The sequence below is a fragment of the Haliotis rubra genome, unplaced genomic scaffold, assembly GCF_003918875.1.
Source record: "Haliotis rubra isolate DU_JTF1 unplaced genomic scaffold, ASM391887v1 Scf3, whole genome shotgun sequence".
Classification (NCBI taxonomy): Eukaryota; Metazoa; Mollusca; class Gastropoda; order Lepetellida; family Haliotidae; genus Haliotis; species Haliotis rubra.
The window spans coordinates 7,220,077-7,234,400 of record NW_025766968.1 but is presented as its reverse complement, the minus strand read 5'-3'; positions in this window follow the sequence as shown (position 1 = coordinate 7,234,400).

Here is a 14,324-nt window from a genome sequence, read left to right as displayed (position 1 = left end):
TTCCGTTCTAAACCACATGGTGTGGCAGTGACAGAGGGGATCGGTGCTTGTCAAAGAGTGGATTTGATTTCAGTCAGATTTCATGTTATCTGTCACTGTTCTGTCCCCATCCAAGCTAGCATGGCATTGTTTCATGTCAATGACAAAGAAAGAAATCTTAAATGACCTCGCTATATCGGACAGTCAGTAACTAGAAATTGTTGTCCGGGTAGGCTGATTTAGGTGCATTCCTTAAAATAAGACAAAAAGTGAAAAAAGACAAATTAAAAATGAAGTTGATTTTGTTTTATTGTGATAAAATGATATAATGTTCACACAGTAAAAACTGGTTAATCCGGTCGAGTGAGTGAGTGAGTTTAGTTTTACGCCGCACTCAGCAATATTCCAGCTATATGGCGGTGGTCTTTAAATAATCGAATCTGGACCAGACAATCCAGTGATCAACATCATGAGCATCGATGACGTGTGTCAACCAAGTCAGCGAGCTTGACAACCCGATCCCGTTAGTCGCCTCTTACGACAAGCATGGGTTACTGAAGATCAATTCTAACCCGGATCTTCACGGGTCTACTCCGGTCGAGAGGGTACACGAGGAATTGAGCGGATCATGGTTACTAAGTGATATAAACGTATCCGTTATAATCATCTTCCAGTAAATGAGGTGTCCGGATTAGCAGGGTTAGAAGTTACGAGGTTCAGCTGGACGCGAACAATAGCAGGCATTCTTCTCAGTGTGAGGTAACCATTTGTGTTAATAATGGCCATCGCATAAAGCAATTTGTGATCTTTACAGAACGTCCTATAAATTGCTGGTCTGGATTATTGAAAGTGACAGATACGTATGATACACTGGGTAATGGCAAACTGAAATGGCCACCTTTGCAATACGATCGTCCTTACTGCAATCCCGTGTTAACTAGCGAGACCGACCGGTCACAAAACCTAATTCCGCACCATTGAATTTCCGCCAAATCCCTTAAGAAAGAGCAAATAAAATATCACATTTTCTGTAGTGGTATTTCTTCCTGATGAAGTTGACAAAGAGACGTTTTTTGTACCACATTCCCCGATCTTTTCTCAGCATCATGTTATTCAAGCCAGCAGTAATCTAATATTGAGAGAACGAGCCTACAAGATCAACCTTTAAGCAGCCCGCGTGTAATATACTATCTAAACGAAATATCCTTTAGGGACACATCAATCTAAAATTTGGCATAATTTTCCATATTCGCGTTCCCTATAATATGGTACGGGAGTCTCGGGAGAACCAAGAGGTTTTGAGATCGAGGCAGAGGTCAGAATCTATGACGTTGGAGCGCGTAAGGTCGGGAGCTCGTGCAGGAATCATCCGACCTAGTGCGACCTCGTGTTGGTCAAATTATTTGGTTGAAATGATATTCGTGAAGAAAACTGATCAGAAGTCGCTTGTCACGTTAAGCTAGTTGCATTTTGAGCATCCGAGTCCTTAACAGTTTGAACTCAAGCAGGAAATACTGAGCCCAAGTCTTTCTGGATCACAGAATATATGCGTTTAGATACTTACGCCGATAATGACTTACACGCGAAGTGCAATACGCATAGTGAAATTAACAAGCAACACAGATGGATGAAAATAATTTGAAATCAAACGCATGGTTTAACATGATTGCATCAAATCATCTTACTTGGACTACCTTCCTAGGGGATGTAATCACTTGTACACAATCTAAACATGTTACTGGGCGCTGGGTTAAGGACTAACAAATAATTTGCATTATGATGAAGCTAGTCCTATTTTGTTGTCTTCATCATAGCAACCATCACTATTTGACTTAGCTTTGTTCCTTCGTCTTGCAGTTATTTATATTTCATACCTTTAAAAATCCATTTCAAGATTTGATTTAGCGGTATGTTAACAGCTTTTGGTCGAGAGGTTCAAATAGAAAATATTAAGTTCTTGGTGACTTTGGTGTTAAACGACTTGTAAAAGTTTGTTTTTTATTACCAGCTTGAACCAGGGTCTCGTATACTGGTGAACCGTTTCCCCATAAAAAATATTTAGTGCAGATGAGGACTCCTTTGCTGGATTGTTCCATTTCTCAAACTAATGTAAACAAAACTGAAATCCGGATCCTTGCCTTTGCAATTGAATGTCTTTATTTATTGCCTACTCTTTAAGATTCATATATATCATGATATTTTTCATGCCCTGGGGAATATTTACACGATTAAAGTGCAGAATGATGATTGATATTATATAACATAAATGTATTCAGTGAGATGCAATTCTGATTTACGAGTTATTCCCTTTTTACACATATTTATTTTCCCCCTAATCAGTGTGTGTTCCGGAGCAAGTTGTCACTTGTCAGAGATCTAAAAATAGACGAACGCGGATCATATTTCAAGCCATTAAAACAAGATGCAGGAGTTTAAGCCTCGGTCGCGTTTTTGTCCTCTAAATCTTGTGCAGTTGCCCCTTGCGTAAAAAGAGGTCGTAATTTTAAAAGATTTCAAAAAGATTTTTTACTCTTTCCTTATGCGCATTTGAAATTTTATTTACGGTTGGTCGCCTAATGTCAACAGTTTGTGCGGTTCTCAAACGAACAGTAGAGCCTTCTACCCTCTTTCATCCCACCTCTCCCCCCCCTCCGCCCCTGTCCCCCTTCCTTTCTGAACGCGACCTCGCTGCTGCAGAATCCCTCAACCCCTTGCACCGTCTCCATTGTTTGGCTGCCTCTTGCTACGACACCCCGTGAGTTTTGTGGAAAGTTTAAAGAATAAAATTCAGACTCAGAATACACCTTTTGACAACGAGGCCGGTGTCTCATTTCATGTTTTAATAGCAACCTCTCCATTTATCAAGCAAAGCAAGACTCGCGCCTCGTCTCAGACACTATAGACGTGAGGGAATTTCGCGCCTGTGTGTCTCTCAGCTTTATACATACGCATGCGCGCTCTTCTTCCAACATGCAGACGACACTTGTCTGCCCGTAAACCCCACCTAAACCCCCTCCTAAACCCCACATGTGACGGAACCCCAGGAGGGGTTATGACAAGATATTTTGCAATGGGTATTTCTTAGACACATCACAACTACACTATCCGTTATGTCATGTGTTTTATACAATTTTGTACTTTAGCTGGGACCATTCAGTATTGGGGTCTTGGTATTGGGTCATGAACTGAAAGTCATCAAAATTTCGTTGTTTCGTTTGCAAATGGCTTCCCGATTTCCCTGCCATGTACCACAGTGACATCCATCTCTATGTACATCCCTGTCACCACACCCTGGCTACATCCGTCTACATCCAACTCCACTTCCTAACCTTCTCGCCCAACAATTATCCGTGACAAATACAATAACCATTAACATCCAAGACCACATGCCATCTACATCCACACCCAAACCCCATCCATCACCCACCACCCAACCCACCACTCAACCCTCTAATCCATCCCTCTTCCTGCACCAGTTACCACCCCTAAAGCCCATACCGACGACTTCACTTTAAAACCCAAACTAACCACGACACCCACACCCAAGATCACACCCAATCTACATTCACACCAAAACTAACAACCACACCCATATCCATACACATGATCACATTTACAAGTACATCTACAACTATTACACCCATACCCATTACACCCACCACCCCCACACACGACCACACCCACAAAATCCCACCCCCCTCCTTAACCACCTGATCCAGCAACTTCAGATCAATGTAATCATTTCTGGATGGACAACGCACATCCATACCCACATCCATATACAGCAACATACCTTGATTCTGCTTGTACCCTTATCATCAGTACCAGCTAGAAAGTATAACATAAGTCAAACTGTACCTACAACGATCTATCCTCAACAGTAAGTCATCAACCTGCTATTACAAGACGCATCCACCCGTATCTGTGATTACACAGACGGTACCCTCCCTCCGTACTACCCGAGCGTCGCTGCTATCGCAGTGTAAAGTAACCATCGGCAATATTTTGTTTTCATATACTCATGACAGGGTCACAAAAGACCCTGTTTCTCCTCTACCTCCTCTGGACAACAGTCACTTTACCCTGACCCTTGTTATTTGATCCACCCAACCCCCAACAAATCAATAAAACACTAAATCCGACCTTAATAAAAGCAAAGCAAAAGCAAAGCAAAGGTTGGTGAACTCCCATTTTATCCAGTTGAACCATGTTTACTTCAAGGCGGAAAAGTTCATGTGTCGTCTGCTCGGTTCGTAAACCACCTGTGAAAGTCACCTCAACAGAGGACACTACAAATAATTTTAACGTCTGTTATCATTGGATGAATGGATTGATAGTAAATGACTGCTAGGTTGATTGGGTGTGTAAAATACCTATTGATGTCGTCTGCGTGTATGGATGTCGTCTGTTTTATAGGTGTCGTCTGCTTCACTATTGAGGTTTACCTGAAGCAGACGACAGTCAATCAGCAACCCAGCTGTTGAATTCGGCGCTTGACAGCATCAGTCGATCTGCTTGCAAGATGACTGACGCTTGCAGTTCTGAGCTATTATTAGTTCTTTAATTATGTTATATGTGATCATCTAAATAGTTGACTGCAATGATGATTTTATCTCTATTTGAGTAGTATAATTATGTTGTTATAAACTGTCAGAGGACTAGAAACCCAACAGCCACGTCAACCTCTGATGGCCTATAAATATATTTGAACACTGGAAATTATTTTTAAAAAAGCTATTTCACCAATCACTTGTAAAAAAACAATCGCGTTGTTACTCATTCATCTTTATCACGATTTATTCCATATGTGCTTGTTTACTTTTACTTTGTTTACTCACTGTTTATTCTGTTCAAATAATAACGTGACTCCATCAAAACGACAGAGTGAGTGAAAGGAATTTACTAAGTATTCCAATCAATAATTTCATAACAATGCACTGTAGCATATGGTGTTTTAAATATAAGGTGATATGTACGTGCTTATGAAGCCTAAACTGTTTTGACTCAATGCTAACGCTGAACGACATCACCGACTCAATTTCCACTGGGCACACGAACATTTACGAAGTCAGTCGCTTGAAAAATTACAGATCATCGTTACAAGCCCTGGGCTAATTTCCTGAGCCAATTGACATGGCAAAATTTTCTACATCATTGAGTGGCTAATTTCTTCTATCCTCAAGACATGGTTTTGCAAGATGCTCTCACACGTGGCATTAAAATGTCAAAATAGGTGGTATCGCGAAAACACTTCTGTACAGATTTTTTTTTATCTTCATCCATTTTTACAAACCAAAAAATGAAAATGTATTTTTTTGTTGGCTTAATATTTATGAAATATGAGGAGATAATAACATTATATAGAATTGTTAGTATTTTTAAGAAGGATGGATCACATACAGCAGATGTGTTCAAATCATGAAAAAGATGTACAGTTTAAACATATCCCAAATTCTATAGAATTAATTATTTTTAAGCAGAAAAGTAATTAATTCAAACATATCTTCTCATCTAAATCGTTAAGATTTAATCAAACGTTTCATGGCTTTAACAGTTTCCTATCATCATCACCACCATCATCATCATCATCATCATCATCATCATCTGACAGTATATATCAGCTTTATTAGCAGAATGTACGTACAACCGCTGCTAAACGTCAACTGCTAGCCACTGAAGCACTACCAATGCGCTGTTTGTACATGGGTTTATCACACACTGGTCAGTACTGTGTGGGAAGGATGCTGAGGACTGGGAATGTCCCTGGGAGTGGACACTGCTGGCTTCAGTTATGTCCGCTTCAGTGACCACTGAGCACCAGGAGACTGCATTCACTGCTCTTTGGTAAAGTTGTGAAATCGTGTAGATATGATGTCCACTCACTCTATGTATAGTGGTGTTCCATTAAGCATTTTCACATGACAAAGAGAGACAGACAGACTGAAAGATGATGATGATGATGATGATGATGATGATATTTGTTATAAACATTTCACTTTTACGAAAACTTCATCATGACCTTTTTCGATTCGTTATATATACCCTCATCTTCTTTAATCATACTAAAAGTACATTATGTTCCAAATTGTAATTGAGCTGCACCTATTACAGAGAAGCAATGTATGTTACTATGGTTACGCGCCCTCACTCCAGGTATTAACGATTTAATGTTAACGAACAATTTAAATTGTAATGTAACCAAACATATCTCCTTTTCTTTGCTTCTTATTTCAGTGATAACAAATTAGGGACCTCATGGAGAGAATCTCGGAAAGAATCTAAAAATCTGAGTTCGAATCTCTCAGTTGATCCATACTTAAAAGCGACCATTCAGGAGAGAATTTCGAGGATCAACTAGCTTCATGGTGCTTCTTACCTAACAGTACAATTCTATCTGTAACAGAGCTAATATATGCCGTTAAATCGTTCCGAGGCACAGATACCGGCAATACAAAATACGGACAAAAAAACACAACACAATCATGCTTCCATCTAAAGATAAACATGATGAAGCGTGTAAATAACATTGAGGTTTGTTAGCAGGAGAACTCGTTCACTTTACTGTCCGTTATCTTGGCAATTTTATTGAGTTCCCTTTCAATGGCGATGTAACCGAAAGTTTAACTTTTGAAACAGAGGTTTAAGTGCGCGCTATCAGCAAAAAGCTTTCTCTTCCGATAACCTTCTCGATAAGTGGCAAAACCATAACCTATTGTCAATGATATCTGTTTTTCAGCCTACTTGAATTGCGGTGGTGCTACATTGTTCCAGAGTTTCTGTCAGACTTTGTCATTCTTCAGCAGGAGATCTGAAGTTGAGAGGCAAAGACGGCTTGATATATTGTTATAAGTATCACAGTTTGGTGCCAATTTGTAGCGCACGTTGGCCCATTGTCCTTATCAACGAGGACGAGTGACGCACAAATGGAGCTCAAATTGACAATTTGGCATCACATTTTTAATAACTTACATTTCGAGGTTATGTTTGTGAAATTTTTTCTAAAAGTTGACAATAACAAAAGTATTTCTGAGGCAGAAATAGCATAAATTGGCAATTAAGCATCGTATTTCTAATAACTTATATTTGGATGTTCTAGTTGAAATGTGATTCTAAATGTTCTCAGTATGTGTGTATAAGTGCCCTTATATCAAAATTACATGTTTTACATAATTGTATCGTTTTCGTCATGCATTAATGTTTTTCGATTACATCATTGAATGGAACGAATATTTCTTTATTAAAATAAGTCATGCATTATGTATACATTTCATATGAGTTATTTATTAAGTATCTATACAATAAGCCGTTCCATATTCATTAGAATCTCTGTCAAAAGCAGTGTATATTGTTCAATTTCGACAATTTCTACAACTTTAAATTTAAACTTCAGAACATGACAAAGCATCAAACATGAACCTTTTCATCAAATAATTATGTTTTATTTGACCTTAGGATCCATATATGTCTTATGCATTTAAAAAATTGCCTAAAGAATACCATTGTCGATAAGCGTGTTCTAGATCTTAGGCTTTGTGATAGTGTAACTGGGGAATGGTGGAGCATTCCTCTTCCTGGTATTAACGAGGTACTCAGTGAACGGGAGCTGAGAGACTGCAATGTAATAAATTACTACAAACAATTTACTTAAATCCTGGTATAAAGGATTCTTTGTGTTCATTAAATATGCGATATTTCATTCACAATATAGTTGGTAAATTAATATTTATGACTTCTTAGATATGAAGAATGAAACACAAGTGAACCTGTGATAACACTGTCCATTCAGTCAACGTTCTGGTACATCTACAACCTCGCGAGTTCACGCGTAACAAGACGAGACTTACAAGATGGAATTCTGCCGACGTGAAAAGGAATCTTGAAGACTTTAAAAACTATACATCTTTTAACATTTCACGATAAAATCAGCCGTTTTTCTCCAGTTTCCACAATGGCGTCTTAAGAAGAGACAGGGTCGGCTTTCAGCTACGTACACTGCACATGGCGGTGCATCAAATGCACACTGCCCCAAGCCGAATCAGTAGGCCACTGTGTGCATAATCTGAACAGACCGGGCCTTGTATATTGCCTGCGTTGTAAGTACTCCGACTGAGTCAAATAGATACAGAGGGCTCCCGAACATCGCGGTTTTCGCCTGGTCTCCCACCCCTTGACGTTCATTGAAAGGCGTGGCACCGACACATACACAATGCCGCTTGACATGTACGAGGAAATAATTGCGTATAACATGCCCCTCCGAACAAGACTGTGGCGCACTGGCCCGTAGGGTTACCAGATATGGTGTCTACGTCAAATCTGTTTCAGACTGTGTTTATTTCAATTGATTTCCCCACTCCAGAGCACAATGTTAAATCTGGAATCTGGATTATCAGAGCACTGCTTTATCAAACGTTCAAGGGGGCGGTGGGGTCGCCAAGTGGTTGAAGCGTTCGCTCGTCACGTCGAAGACCCGGGTTCGATTCCCCACAAGGGTACAATGTGTGAAGTCCATTTCTGGTGTCCCCCGCCGCGATATTGCTGGAGTATTGTTAAAAGCGGCGTAAGATCATACTCACTCACTCAAATGTTCAAGCAGCCTGAGTGAGTGAATAGGGTTTCACGCCGCTTTTAACATTATTCCGGTTATATGACAGCGTGTGAGCGTGATGTGGGAGCAAAGTCCAAGTGATGCAGGTCAGACCTTTACCACTTTTGTGAAGCCCAAGAGCAGGGGTATGATGCTATCAAGAATTCAAAGCCCAAAATATTGGTTTCTGGAGTGTCCAAGGGACGCAACTCTGCATTGCTAATTGCAGCGCCTTTGACGCAGTGTCACTTGTGCATCGAGAATATTTATATACATGTTATGTACTTGAAATACAAGTAATTTGAATTAATGTTTTTTAACCGAAAAAACGGGTGTAGTAACGATACATACAGTGTTTAATTTATGTTTTTTTATGTATCTATTCTGCATATCATTTCAGTCCAAAAGCAAAACTTTGAGCATTTTTTACAAACAATAGATTGATTCGTTCAAAAATATTTTTTCATCATGATGCAAAATATTACTATATCTGAAATGTTTTGTTTTCATGGTGACCAGTTACCTCCCTACGAGCGAAGCAAATTTATACTCTGTATTTTCAAAAATATTATTCATATACATTTACCAACACCTGACTAAACGTAAGGGCGTGGTAACGCTTATAACATATATTTTCGATTTCCTCGATATATTGTTCAAGACAATGACTTTATAGTCCTGAGTTCAACATGAATTGGATGGCTCCAGGAACCTCGAATGATGTTTCACGGTATTTCAATTTTGTTTCCCCTTTTATACCTGTTTGTGGTATCAATACCCCAGAGTTGGATAATGTAACAAGTTTATTGAAATTAGAAGTGATTATTGAATTGTCTGTTCACGAATAGAATTTCGGTTTGAACAAAATCAAGATCGTCCCTTCAATCACAGAAAAGCTGCAAACAAAACTATGACATCCTTCATCCTTGTGAAAACATTTGAAACATTAAATTTACGTTCCACACTACACTACAGTAATGTGACAGAAAGGATCCAAGTTCGCTTCTCCAATCTGTAATGCGCGCACGCTATGCCTGTTTTCCACACTTCCGGAAACAGAAAGATGTTACACAAAACATGAAATCGCGTTGCTACCTTGTGTGTATTACGGGGAGTTTATTGGTGCAACCTGGTCACGTAGACCGTAATCCAAGCATAATCCGCTAGTGTTGCCATCGTGTTTCCCATACGTGCCTTGATAAACACATGCTCACGACCTCAAAGAGAACTCGCATGTTTAAAACTGTTTTACAAATCCTTAGAATGCGTGCTCAAATATATTGATTAATTAGGGACGCGAGCGAAAATTGGCAGTGATTTAAAAAGAGTCTTTCGACGCGAGGTAGGCCCGCGCGTGATTCTTGCGTATCGCCGTGAGAACGAATTTGTCATTAACACGTAGGGTGGAATTAGCGAAAAGATACATTTGAGAAAAACTGTGTGTTTGTCTTCGATTATTCTATAGTGTGTGGCAGGAGGGTTTGTTGGATAATCCCCAACCCCGGAGAGGGATTTCGTCTATTATGTTAATTGTCCCACCTACACTCAACTTCTGTCGATAATGCTTTCAAGAGCGGTTAAAAGTTCTTTGAGAATATCACTAGGTTTATTAAATAAAAATGATTTTCCTTTCTGTCATGGCTGGTTCACCGAGGTCAGGTCCCGTGAAGAAAGGTGATGAGTGATTGTCAGTCACAAATGGCCAGTTGGTCTAAACTAATATCTAATTTGCCACTTTGAAAAAAATCAAGACAAAAGACGTGCTGGTGTGAGGCAGGGGGCACTGCCATGTCGGTGCTCATTAGTTTAACAACACGGCTTTATTATCATACAGTCCTGCAAGATTTGGAAATGGTCAACACCTTGGATATAATTAGTTCTTTGTCCTGTAGTTATAATTTTTTGTCGCCTTTGGTGGTAGTGCTTTCGTCTGACTCATTTCGAGGACTCCTGTTTCAAGTAATATGCGAGCACCATGTCAATTTTCAGCTGCGGTTTTTGACCGCGATACTCGCCTATCTTCTTGAAGAGAGACTTTTCGCGCCTTGGTCCAGATTTTTGGAGAAACAAATTATGGAACAGCTGCTGATTCGACACCCGATGGAAGGTTCCACAACCAAAAATATGAAATTTTAATGCATTATGTAATGCTTTACGAAGATGAGACTGAACGTCTTGTGACAGTTGGTGCAGGCAATGTAGAGACACGGAACAAATAAAGTAATTTTCGATCATCCGCGGGACGGAAAATCATTAAATTATAAAGCAATTGATGCAAATTTTGTAATTTTCACCTCAAGAGTCTTCACGGGATTTCAGCGCGTCAACACAGCCCTACTGTTCGACTCGAAGCCACCAACATTTGTCCGTGCGCTTTGTTTTCAACCACAAGCAGATTGCCTTCGATCTTTGTGAATACAGCTAGTTCATTAACGGCGGATTGCGGTTACGGTTGTTCAGAAGCTATGGCAGGCAAACCACAAACTCCATCCGATCACGCGCACTGATTCGCGTTTAGAACGCGCTCGCCCACAAACCTCAGTACTGTAAAAAACGGAAAAGCTACACGCAAAGTTCAGCTTGGCAACCGACAACCCGAGAGCGATCGATTCCACGAAGTTTCGAGTCTTTTGCCTAAAGTCTAATAACAAAACAGCATACTGGGCAATAACTTATTACAATTTTGCGTTAATCCCTATTGATTTTTCAAATTTCGTTTCAAAAGTCGTTCTGCGAAAGGAGCAAAGCATCTGACAGTTCAGTTTTTGCCAGAAACCGGCCTGGTGTCAGTATCGAACAAATCAAGGCAGGCTACTCTCGGCGTAAGAGTGTCAGATACGCATGCAAAAAGTTCAAACTAGCGGAGGAAAAGAAAAGTGATTTATTGCATAAATTCATATTAACACTTTTGTTTCTATGAAATGCCGTGAACACCATTTAAACTACGCGCTGGCACGAGGGACTGCAAAGAAATACATTGATGCATCTGAATCCGCCATCACAGAATACCTTCACGTGGAAAGGGAGGTAACTGAATACGAGCAGAGAATTATTCCTTTGAATTGATTTTTGGGTATGGATATTCTGCAAAATGTCATAAACGACAAATTAAATATATGGAATATTGTTTCTGTTGGTTAATAACTGTTTAAGTGCTCAATATCTATCAAAAATGCTTATTACTGAAAATAATGTTGTTCGGCTAAGATTCAGAAGATGGCGCCAATATGATACTGAACTGGACTGTTAATTTCTAAAATAAGCAGCCTATTCTTAACGTAAATATCACAATATAATAAAGTATTAAAAATGATTAATGTCAAAATTCATTCACCCCATAATAATGACTGGGCAAGATTTCTCCTGGCGATCAAGAATGGTTATCTATTTCACCAGAAACATATCGAGAATAGCAAGACCGAACTTTACTTGAGTGCGCATGCGTAATGGGGCGGAAACCCACAGAGCGGAAGTACTGTTCGGAGGCTCGTTTTCAGCCATCCGTGCGCAGTTTCAAACCATTCTTTGCTATGAAAGGAGAGAATTGAGACTATTAGTCTTTCTGCGTATCGCTAAACGTTGGTAATTTGTTACGTCAGTTGTCACAATGGGACAGGCAGTGACACGTTTAGTCTCGTGGACCTTCATCTTTACGTAGCAACACTATCACTGAATCACTTTGTTCAGTTTCAATGTACATCACAAGTTTTTATATCACTGCTTATATAACATCTTCTTAAGTTTTGAAATTAAAATAGGTTGAATATCTATCAGTTGCCATGCACTCAATAAGAATTAATCCAAGATGTTTTCATACCAAGAAACTCTTTAATCAACGTCTTTATTTTACATTAGTTCCTAACGGAAACACTGGACAAAGTTTTTAGATGAATAATCAAACTATCTTTGTAACTTCCTTAACTGCCAGTTAATTATCATACATCCTTATTCTTGGCTAATCCTAGACAGCCTACAGAAAAAGCATGATTTAACGAATTGGTTTCCAGTGCAGTTTCAAACGAATAAACAGGAAAGTTTAGTCCCCAGAACCAATAACATATCACCCATATTTACAGATGTGTCTTGCACATTTCCTATGTTGTATACGAAAGCCAGCTCTCCCAGATGTAAGTAACGATAAGTAATCCACCATCGATAGGTACTGGGTCACGGTCACCGTGACATTACAGCCTGCATTCAACCGCCCTTACCTACATCAATACAGCCCTTATGAAGGCGTCTTCTATCCACGGGCCACTGTTAAACGCCTACGGGTGGGTCTTGTCAGTTTAGGAAATAATGAATAGATTTTCACTGCGATTGTTGCCAGCGTCGGCAGGTTAATCTTTCTGGAAATGTATTTCAAATTAGTATAAAGCCCTTTTGGAATGGACCATTGAAATTCACCACTATTTGCCGGTTTATGCATCTCGGGTTGAGGCTTGTTCGTTTAAACGCCATTGTGATAGTAAAATGTTCACATACCGGTCCACGGTAACAGACACATTATGCAATAAAGGGGTATTAGTTGTCACTGACCTAAGAAAACACGCACACTTTGAGGTGGCGTTATGTCTGGCGTGTCTCCAAGTTGAACACAAACGCTGCACATACCGAGAACTCTTTGAACAGTTTAAATATGAGACATAGCATTTAATTACCGATTAGGAAAGACATCAACCTACTTCAGTCGAACAACAACATTTCTTTTAATACACCTGGTCTAAGAATACTGCCTTGGGACACACCTGTATCCAAATTGTTTCTCGGAGGCGTGTTTTAAGAGCAAAAATAAATTTTTATGATGAATTACTACATATTCTAAGTCCTCAAAAATTAATGACAGTATGTCTGTGGTTGTAAATGAAATATATTTAGTGAGGATTAAAGGAAATTGTGTAATATTTGCATCTGACACAAGTCTTCCTTAAACTGGTTACGGTGACCCTGGTGAATAGCGTATATCAATACTTTCCAACATAAGAAATTACCTATTGTAAGCATATGGTGATGAATTTCTCCTCAAACCAATAAAACCGATGCAGTCGTCCATGTTTACATTTTAGCAATAGCCGCTGTTGTCGGCATTGCCTTTCAAGTCACGCGTATGCTCACATCAAAGGACACCGTGACTTGTGACGCTCCATCATGTATGCGCTCATGGAACATGTGTCACGTCGAAACACATGGTCGATATAATTCTACGATTGTGAGATGTTAATGTTAAACTTTCCGTATATTGATGTTTAAGCTTTTATTATAATGTCTTTAGTGAAGAAAAATGAGTTTATATAAGGTCACCTGGTGTAACCAAGAAGTTATTTCATCCCTGTATGAGTGAGTGGGTTCTCACATCATTTTCTACTGTGTTAGAGCTTCAAACCTCAAAATTGATAATTGTTGTGGGCCCATCTATTTATTCATTCATTTATTCATTCATTCAGATAAAGTTAACTTTGCTTCTGTGTTTATAGCTATGTCTGAAGGACAAAAGGAAGCTTTGTGGTTCATTGTTTGTGAAGCGAGACAAATCATGACAAATACGACTTCTATTGACACAACACTTCGTCCACATTCCTATAGCCAAGTCATTACTTATCATCACTCCTACACCCCAATATACCAACATCCCTTCCCCATCCCATACTCCCCTAACCTACCCCATACCTCCCCAGCCCATACTACCCCTTCCCATTCCAGATTTATAGCCAATTTTCTATTCTATTCTATTATATATTATACTGATTAATACTATATTATC